Raw genomic sequence first — 10,230 nt, 5'->3', positions numbered from 1 at the left:
GAGCGGCAGAAGGCGGGGCGCCTCCAGGGCAAGCGGGCCCGGTGATCTCCGGGCAGTCGTGCTGCTGGCAGCCGGTTGTCATTCTGCCCTGTGCAGTACCGCCAGGAGCGGCCTCTGGACTCCCGTGTGACGATGAAGAGGCTCCCGGCTCGGGGTGGGCTGGTCACCGAGGGTGGTGCGGGGGAGGCTGGGCTGGCCCGCATGGATTCGAGGACAGCCTGGGGTGCAGCCCGTGGGCGGTGAGGGGCCTGTGGAGCAGGTACTGGCAGGACTCGCAGGGCCGTGAGAGGAGAAACTGAGCAGACTCTGGAGGACATGTGGCAGCGTCCTAAAAGTACTGCAAGCGGGTGTTTCCCGGCTCTGCTGGGTGCGGGGCTGCTCGGCTGGGTACCCGCGTCGGTGTCAGCCGGTTCTCCTCACGGGTTGGAAGAGTTTCAGACGACTTGGAGCTGTTAGCTGGATGTATTGCACAGCTTAAGTGGGGAAAACTACGTCGATCTTGAAAGCAAATTAAACGGGATAGGTTGATAGGAATTGGCAATGTTTATTAAACATAGTGATTAAAAGATAGACAAATAGTGATCTATGTATTTCCAAACGGTAAGTGTATTTAGTTTTGAGGTGGTCAAGAAGGCAGATTCACAGGTGACCTTAGGGTCAACAGTTCTTCAGACACCTTTCAGAGGTTATCTGTGCTTAGGAGGCTATAGGGACATCCCATAGATCCATGATGGTGGATTCTGTACTGTTTTTGTCTAACTCAGGTAAGAAATTAAACATCACTCTGGACTACTTGAGGTGCCACTAAACAAAGTACAGGCCTACATGAATATCAGGATCTTGAAAGAAGAGTTTTTTCCAGTATTTACATGTACTTTTTCACAATGATAAAGCAAAAGAGATGCCTAACTTTGTTAATAATGAGTAATTTTTTATAAGAACTGTTTGAAATGAACAAGACTCATCACATGGCTGATTAAAAAAATTGGGGATTAGATCTTTTTGCATTTTAAACAAAATGAGGTAACTTCTGAGCTAGGAAGGCTTTTTTGTTTCACAGAAAGACATTGTAGTGGAAAGCTTATGACCCCTAATAAAGGAAAAACAATCATCCTTAAATGTTTAGATAGTCTATACACCAAGGTATTTGGGTTAATTTTTGCTTTGTTTTTAAAATAAAACCATGTAATTATTTATTTCTGCAGAAGAGTAACTAAGTGAACCATGGAATTAATTTAATATCATTTATTTATCATTGTATATTTGGATTAGAAACAAAGAAAAACACTTCCTTGTGCAGGACACTGTGGAGAGCTTATCAGCATTTAAAATCTGAACTGAGACCCTGTGTCACATGGGCGTAACTGAGAAGGGAGCAGAGGTAGAGCTCAAGAGTGAGCAATGTGTGTTTCTTGATAGGCTGTGACTGTCTCTGGGAGCGATGCTTCTAAGTGAAAGCTTGCCTCTGTTTTGACCTGACTGCAGATGCAGAAATCTGTGTCTGTCACATGAGGTCTCTGAACAAAAGCTTGCAATGCTAAGTTATCACTGTTTGGAATACTTATGGAACCTGTAACAGGAAGTATAATAGGACAGTGTAGGACAAGTTGTATATGCAGAGTAAGAATTTTGACCTGAGTTCTGAAAGATGAGTTTCAGAGTAGTTCGAGTAAGTCTGGATGAAGCCACCTTTCCTTGTTTACTTCAGTTCCAGAAAGAAACAGTAAACAAGTAGAGGTATTTCATATCTGAAGTTTGTCCTCATTTCTACATTTCTGTATTCATCTGACATCTCCTGCTGTTCCTTCTGCTCTGTTCATATGGAGATCATCTGGCCCTCATGCTGTTGAGAAATTTCTCTCTCTCCTCCAGGACTCAATGTGGATGAAGACAACAAATTCATTGCTGAACAGATTGGTTTCACAGATTGGATAGCCTTATCTTTTTTCTAAACTAAAAAGAGGATGCTTGCTTATGCTACTACAGTGGTGAAAAAGGGAGTTTGCAGATATGCTGAATGATGGAGAGCTAACTAAAGTTACCTTTCTTTTTGAAAAACTTTAAACCCCTTCTTCCCTGCAAGCAGTACTTGAATAGTTGTGCTTTGCTGGTGATTCAGTAATCCAAATATTATTTGTAGAGTCTTCGTAGTAGGCTGCACAGATTAGGAATTTAGTCAATGTTATTAATATTCTTCCTGAAGCAGAAAACCACAAATAAGGGACTGAAATATAAAGAAATAGTGGGGGATGGAAGAAAAATGAAAAGCTAGAGCATATCTTTGTCCAAGGTTTTCATTTGTGTCTAACCTTCCCTGCCATTTCTATCCTTCTATTTCTTTCAGGATATGATAGAAAAATGTCCCCTCTGACAACAGAAAAGCACTCTCAAATTTCTGTGCCACTACTTGAAATGTTGTGATGCTTTTAATGCAGACATTTTCTATGGCTTTAACTGCTCACAGGTCTGTACCAAAACCAAAGAAGCCACTGTGAATACCTAGTAAGTACTGTTCATAAACATTTTTATAATGTTTGACCTTAAGAGTGACCTGAAGATTAATGGATATGTTGTATCAGTTTTAATGGGTCTCTTCTCTCTTGCATACACACATGAGACTCCCATTAGTCGTAATGGGAGTTATATGTGTGCCTAGAGGTTAGACAAGATCTCTAAAGGTGCTGTTATGCTCTGTTGTATTAATGATCTCATAATTGCTGAGGTGCTGCACCTTTACATTGAAAGCAAACTAATTAAATTCGTGTAGTATGACTTGGTATTCTAGCATATGCAGCACCTATGTGTGTTTTTCTGTGAGTCCCAGTACACAGAGGTAGAGCCCAAATCAAATCTGGAATTTAAATTTTATGTGTGACTTGACTTCCTTTGTAATTGTTCTTTGTAATCCAAAATGTTTTCGTGAGTTTGATTCCTAAGAAAGATGATTGTTCATGTGAGTACAGAGGAAGAAGCTGAATGTGGTGTTTTATCATTAAAGGATGTATTGAGAAAAAAGACTGGATTGATATTTTGATGTTCCAAATCATGCACTTTGAAAACAGGCAGTTAGGTCTGAAGGATTAACATGAAACTTGATGTTGAATTTTAATTATGGCTTTGTTACTTATTTTCTTCCAAGTGCCTTTAGACAAAGCACTTCACCTTTCTTTGATTTCCTGGTATGTAAAATATCTACTTGCTTCTTAGTACTGCAGACATAAATTAAAATCTGTTCTATGCTTTGAAATTTTAAGATTGGTACATCCAACTGTATTCTGCTAGCATACTCATGACAGCACAAGAGGAGGAAAAAAATCATAGTACCTACCTGATACAGCCAAACAGAAGCTCTGGTGATGATGCAGATCTGTCAAGAGAACTGATTCTTTTCCATAGTTTATGATGCAAAAGACAGTGCATTGGCAATGAAAAAGTTTTTATATGTTTTTTGATAGAAGAGACTGTACAGTAGGCAAATTGACGTCTTATAGACATTTGACATTTTTCCCCATCAAAATAACCATTAGAATTTGATAGTCACTGTGAAAATTTCTGTGTGTATTCCCTGACTGTCTCTATGCATTTGACAATCAACCATGATGTAGTCTTTGAAAATATAAATTTGGGGAAAAAGTGCAACTCTATGTTCTGGAGGAAAAGAAGGGCTTATGTGGTAACCTTCACATTTAAAGTTGGTTTGTTATTTTCTTTTTTCCTTTTGTCAGATTAAGGTATTACATAAACTCAATTTCACAGTTTATTTTGGCTATTTGTAAAGTAACAGATCTTGGGGGGGGCGGGGCGGGGTGGTGAAGGGGTGGATGTTTTTTTGTTAATATAGTTATTTTATTTTTACCCTTATGTGATTCTTAGTTTCTAATAGAGAACAGCAAATTTCCACTGAGACTGCGATGGTAATGTCTTTAGCTCTGTACTTTAAAATATCTGGAAAAATCTTGTGAATTGTTTTGTAAATATACTTTCTTACATTTTACTCCAATGTATAAAATATATTGTATAGTTTGATCAATTTTCTTCCTCATGTAAATTTCAAATGTTAATTTCCTTGGTTTTTTTTCTTCAGTAGTTTGTGATTATTTCCCCAGTACTCTTTAAAAAAGAATTAGTTAATCTTATTAGTGTTATAATTTAGACTGTATAGGATATTGTTAAAGAGTTGTAAATTAAAACAAATCTTAGCTCATTTCGGTTTTTGTATATATGCTTATCCATAAAAAAGTACGAACAGTTTTATTTTGTAACCCTGGCAAACTGCAAATGTTTCCAAGTTTTTAGGTATGTTTCTGTGTACTTGAGGTTCTTTGCCCTAAATTTTGCTTTGATGGTATATTCTAAACCCCCCGAGACAGAAATTGTGTCCTATGTATTTTTAAAGTGTCAAGCAGTTGTATTCTCATGAAGGAAGCTTCTTCTGGGGGAAAAAAAAAATCTGTGTTTTGCTATTATCTATAGATCAGTTTTCTAAGCAGAATAAACAACATTGTCTGAAGGATTTAGTTGTGTTTTTTTCCTTTTCCCAGAATATATATGCATATATTATTTTTGGCAGTATAATGGTTGACTGAGGGTGAGTAATTTATTATATCCCCCATATACTTTAAGGGTGATCGAATACTGGAGCAAGAGGCCAGATGGGTTATGGAGTCTCCATCCCCGGAGATATTTACAACTCAACTAGAGACAGCTCTTAACAACCTGCTTGGAGTGAGAGGTTGGACAAGACAACTTCCAGAGCTCTGTTCCAACTTCAACCATTCCATTATTCTGTAAATTGTGTAGTTAACATGTTGAGAGTTTTTCACTGTAGACCAGCTTTTAAATACCAGTTCAGATATTTCAAATGGTAATTAAGACTGAGTAGTTTTTAATCCCTATCTTGAATTTAAAATCATAAGAACAGAAGCAGTTTGCATAACATGACTGGCCACATGAAATGTTGTAAGACTAAACCTTTGAATACGCACAGAGCACTATGGTAAGTAAATGACAGTTTTTATGGAATGGAAAGACAGTACACAATACCAGTATGCAAGCTGCCTATTTTTTTATCTTCCTTTGACATACTATGTAAATAAATGCCACAATAAATACAATTGCATTAATTACATGTTTAATTTTTATGCATAAACTCTTGATTGCCTTACAAATTGCTTTTCTGACACCTATAGTCAAAAATCCAGGGTATCAATGCCTAAACCATCCTTGTTTTCAGAATGCTAAAGCTTACAACTGTTAGTGAAGGCACAGGACTATGAAATGGAGAGGCTAAAATGCAAGCTTGTGTTATAATTTACCAGCCCAGCTACCTTTATACAGAACGAAGGTAAAACACCTGGTTACAGTAACTCTCAGTATAACAGACTTAGAACTAAATTCTGTACAGAACTACTCAACAGTACTTTTCAAAATCAAACTCAGAAAGTTAATTCTAATACCTTACTTTTGTTCTTAGCTTAAAAACCTTAACTTCCCAGTAATCCACCTAATATTTCCATGACTCATTTAAAATTTAACACAAAAAATTTCTCATAAGATATAGCTCTCGTTCATGTCAGAAAATTAGTAAGTTAGTGCAAAAATTGCAGATGTCCAGGTGTGCATGGGAATAGATTGAAGAGGGCCAGAGCTTGTCTTGGTTTATTATTTTGGGTGTTTTTACAAGAAAATTTAAATTTCAACTGCTTTTTATTTGTGTTCAGTTTTTCAGTGGGACAAGAAACAGAGTCCAACTGTGTATTCTTTTATGAGTAAATAATGTATCCTATTCAGTTCATTCTGTGGCTAATGTCACAGGAAAATGATGAAGGAATTCAGTGCTCTTTAGCTCAATTTTCAGAAGCTGCAGTTACTCATCGCTGAGATAAAGTGAATGAAGGTATATGACTGATAAACAGGAATATTTACTGAGTTTAGGTCCATATTTATAATAATTTCATCACTCTTATACAAACTTTGCAAATTATGGTTTATTTCAAATTAGAGATTATCAACTAAAATTTCTTTGGAACATAATGAAAAAAATTTAAATTGACTGTTCATGTACTTATATATGCAAAATAACTTACATTATGCAGATGTCTAAAACAAGAAGCAGAACTAGATTTGAGAGGAAGCCTGTGTTGTATTCTGATATCAACAGCAACTTAGATCACATTGGTATCAAATCAGAATAATGTTTGTGAGCCTTTACCAATTTAAAAATCAAATTGATGCTAGATTTGTATAGAACAACACATTTGACTGACAGGAAAGGCTGTTATAGATGGATGTGATGTTCTATCCTTGTGTAACAAGGGTTTTGACTGACAGTTTAACAATAGTACACTTTCTATCCCATATATTCTAAATGATTATTATTACAATACAAAACATTTTTGCACTTGCTGTATATAGATAACATGTACACTTTTTGTGTAATAGCATTCAGAAGAGAGGGTTCCTTTTATGTCTTAAAGACGATGACAATTAATGAAGGTTCCATCTGACACTTATAACCAATGTCAAGGATTGCTATTGTGGTGCATAGTAATGTAAAGACTATCGTGGTACTTAGCTCCCAGTGAAGGATCAGCATAACTCTTGATACATGATATGTAGTGGATGAAATAAATCTCCTTGGAGAGCAATAGAAATATTTCTTAAACTGAAGAGTACCATTTCTGTTTTATAATCCCTCTTTTCAGCTTTGTAGTTCTTTGCATCACTGTGAAATGCAGTTTTAATCTGAAAAGTAACTGTGTAAAATGGTACCTATTAATGCAACAAATAGGCTTTCTGTGCTTTGCAGTCAACATTTCTCTGAAATGGGACCTAAGATTCTTCTTCAGAACAATAGGTCAAGATGAGGAAGATACACAATTTTTCTTATTTGGGTCTCTCATTCATTTTGGGGAGTCCATCCTTTCATAAGTATCCTTCTTATTTTAAAATTTCCAGTTTAAATTCTTGGCATCCTTTGTCCATTTAGATCTTCACAGCACTCTAGGAAGTGTCTCCTATTTCTTGCAGGTTTTTGCAAGAGCAGGAACAGTACAGTGTGACTACATTATATTCGATGATAATAAAAAGATCAATATTAAAGTCTAAAGTCTTCTGTAAATTTCATTTTCGTGTTGCATGCAACCAAAGAAGTATATTCTTTTATGAATGTCACAACCATGAAAAATATAGAAAAAATTGTGTAGCAAAAAATGAGGCCGCATTCATCAAAGCACATCTCCCTCTTATCTTTCTGATTATCTAGATGATGAAAATATGATAAATACAAAGATTGTTTTTACAATATGGATTTTGTTTGTTTAAATTGTCTTACTGTGAAGGATATTTTTTCTTAAATGACTTTTTATTTGGTAAGGGAACTTAATAGATAATTTTTTCACCTCATTCTGTATGAGCAGTGAAATCTTGTTATCTCACATTTATTCAGCAAGATTTTATTTTTCTGTGGAAGGACAAATTTAGTATATGTTTTATCCAACATCAGGATTATTTATTGTCTTGGGGCAGTGATGGTGATATTTTCTGCAAAGCACTAAAAAGATCTTTAAACAATATTTACCCTGTTATTGGTGGTGCCACCTCAACTCTGTGTCAGTTTTAGATAGAATACCAGTGCTTCTCTAGCAGTGATTTATGATATGAAGGAAGGGATAAAAGTAATTTGAGAAATAATATTATCCAGTTAGAAAATGATCACTCAGAAAAATTGTAGTTTTATCAATATAAACTGCTAAGTTTTAAAGTGAAGCCAACTAAAAAAAATCCATGATGTGGAATTATATTGATCTTCACATAGGTCATTGTGATAATATAAACATCTGGTACTTAATTTGAGAGAGCACTAGCAATGGTAATCTGTACAACGGCCATCTTCGAGAGACTGTTACAGCACATGCTTTGCCAACCACTGAAAACTGTAGGGTTTGCAAACTCAGATTGAGTTCCAGTTTCTGAGCAGGATGTCATATTGATACAGAATTGTACTCTACCTCCACTCAGCTGACTGCAGCTGTTTAGCACAGCTTTTCTTTCCCTGGCGTCTTTCCTCATCTTGCTTAACCATTATCCTCACCTTACTTTGTGTCCTGACTGCTCATTATCCTTCACCAGCAAATACAGATCTAAAACTGTCTCCTCTTAGGTTCTCCCCCTTCTGCTGTTTTTCTTCCTCTGACCTTTTGTATCATTGTTCTTGTAGCAGTTGTCTGTCTAATCTACCTAATTGTCTTTGGTCTTTCTTGCCTTCTTTATGCTTCTCTCATCTGTGAACTCTCAGTGTTCAATTAGTGAAGGAACAAAAGGCACAGAAGGAAATGTTTCCGTGCTGCCTATTCTTGTCTTTGGCATTGTAACAGACTGGAACAGAGGCAACTACAAAGGGCTGGATTAGCTCCTTCATCTCCAGCTTGGAGAATACTCAGTAGAGTTATTTTTTTTAAGAGAATTCTGGTTTTGGAATGAACTTTATGCTGAACATATGCAAAACATAATTTGCAGAGATTTGCCACTTGTCTAAAGGTGGGAGAGTTTCTGCAGGATTCATGAAAGCATAATATTGAGTTCGTTCATCCCAAATGCCCTATTTTAAACCTTTGTGTTAAATTTGGATGAGGTTTCTGTTACAAGCCAAACATTTCTTCACTTTTAGTAAGGACAAAGCATTTCCTTTGCATTTAATTTTTGAAGTGAATGTAATATTTTTTTTGACATCCATATGTGTAATTCCTTCCCTGGTTTAAAAAAAAATGAGAAGCACAATCTGGGATGAGCATAGAAATATGACAGCCAAAAAGCAAGGATTTGTTACTTGGGGAGCTGAAGTACTAAGTTTTAGAATAGGTCAAAGTCTGATGTCTTTAACATTTGCTATACAATAAACATCGCTTATAATTATGTGTGAGGGACATACATAGACACACTTGTCAAGTTACCTTATTTTTCTAATTAAAAAAAATTAATTTCCTTAGCAGAGACATTTCCTCTCAGAATAAAATCTGATTCTGCAGTCTCATAGATACTTAATTTGCAAGATAGCGTAATGAAAATATGCTAATAGCTTTTTCAATAAGTTAATAGCTTTCAAGTTCATATTAATTAGTTTGTTAAAATATTCTATTCATAAAATAGTACTTTTTTTCCCCTCTAGTAAAAGTTAAGAATGTAGCATAGTCTTACAAGGAACATCTTTGCCAATAGTAAAAGCAGAATGGGAAGTAGTATCAAAATTGTTAGGAAAAAAAATTAGCAAGTAAGTGATGAAGGAAGCTGCCATATTTGTCATCAAAGAAAACTTTCTGTCATTTTACAGTGAAATCTGAGAGTGTAGGAGTGGATCTTGTGAGTTAAGTAAATATTCTTGGGAACAAGGATGTGAAAGCAAACTTCTCGTGGTGTCATACTTGATCCCCAGGTGTCTTGCATTCCTCACTACCTACAGCAGCAGCTGCAGGAGGAGTCAATGGTACCCCATTTTCTGCCCATCCTTGGTGACCAAAGCACCATGAAATTAAAGCATAAATCTTCATGTTAAGAAGATAACCCATGTCTCTCATTTTTCATGTTAATTCTGTCTTGTTAGAGTACTGTAATACATTGTTCATTGTGAATTAAGGAAGTATATTTTCTTTCATTTTTGGTTGGGTTTTTTTGGGCAGGCATTGTATATCCCCTACATCCTGGCACTGTAAAATCCAGCTTTTTGCTAACCTGCCTCTTTGGCATCTTTTAGTAATAATCATAGATCTCCCTGGGACTTTCTAAAACAGTACCTCTTAATATCCTTATATATTCACTTTGATACACTGTAAATCCTACTGCAGTAGTTTTTCACATCTTTCTCATGTCCTTTTGAAAAGATGCTTGTAGTACCTTCAGTTTCTTTTTGCTTCTGTTGGCTGGACAAAAGGCATCATGTGCTCCAAGTTTTTCCAAAGAATGTGCGTATTGCATGGCATGCTGGCTGTTGATAAAATGACATCTAAAAATCTCCCTGTTTTTCTATCAGCCAGGGAACTAATAGAGATTATTCCTACCTTTCTATCCCCTGGTCCTCCCTGTTTACTAAGTACCAAAGCACTAATAATATCATTGTGAACTCAGTTGCTCTCAAATTCAGTAGAATTAAATCACTGTTTTAAATTTTAAGGTAATATAGTCCTGAGACAATCGAGAGTTGGAGAATTTTACTTGAGGTAATTTATGGCCATCAAA

At 36.0% G+C, this 10,230-nt stretch overlaps 1 long non-coding RNA gene across 1 annotated transcript; it reads left to right on the top strand.

The window, feature by feature from the left end:
• Window positions 1-33: 33 nt before the first annotated feature.
• Window positions 34-4,513, top strand: LOC139670928 (uncharacterized). Its single transcript, XR_011697607.1, has 3 exons — window positions 34-154; window positions 2,345-2,502; window positions 3,255-4,513. It is a non-coding gene; the product is annotated as an uncharacterized lncRNA (long non-coding RNA).
• Window positions 4,514-10,230: the final 5,717 nt, after the last annotated feature.

Source organism: Pithys albifrons, chromosome 4, assembly GCF_047495875.1.
Source record: "Pithys albifrons albifrons isolate INPA30051 chromosome 4, PitAlb_v1, whole genome shotgun sequence".
Lineage (NCBI taxonomy): Eukaryota > Metazoa > Chordata > Aves > Passeriformes > Thamnophilidae > Pithys > Pithys albifrons.
This window is presented reverse-complemented; position numbering and strand designations above follow the sequence as displayed.